The sequence below is a fragment of the Notolepis coatsorum genome (assembly GCF_963971535.1).
Source record: "Notolepis coatsorum genome assembly, chromosome: 11".
Lineage (NCBI taxonomy): Eukaryota > Metazoa > Chordata > Actinopteri > Aulopiformes > Paralepididae > Notolepis > Notolepis coatsorum.
Window position 1 is genome coordinate 80,724,860 of NC_140175.1, and position 359 is coordinate 80,725,218.

The window sequence follows — 359 nt, forward strand, 5'->3', positions numbered from 1 at the left end:
ACACACACACACACACACACACACACACACACACACACACACACACACACACACACACACACACACACACACACACACACACACACACACACACATACACACACTAGAGTAGCCAGCTGTGACTTTCAAGTGAATGTTCCCAGGAGCTAGGTCTCCTCTCCCCGCCAGCTCGCTCTTAAAGGGTTAGCCCAATTAGCTTCACACTCAAAATAACAATGAGCATTTTAATGGCAGGGTTTCAAAGTGCCCCCTTCTCATAATGATGCCGAGCGGTTTTAAGGGATGAACACGCATTCCTCTGGTTCCTCAGGCCTCGTAATCCGAACCTGCACGTGAAGTCCCCCCGCCCCTTAAATCTC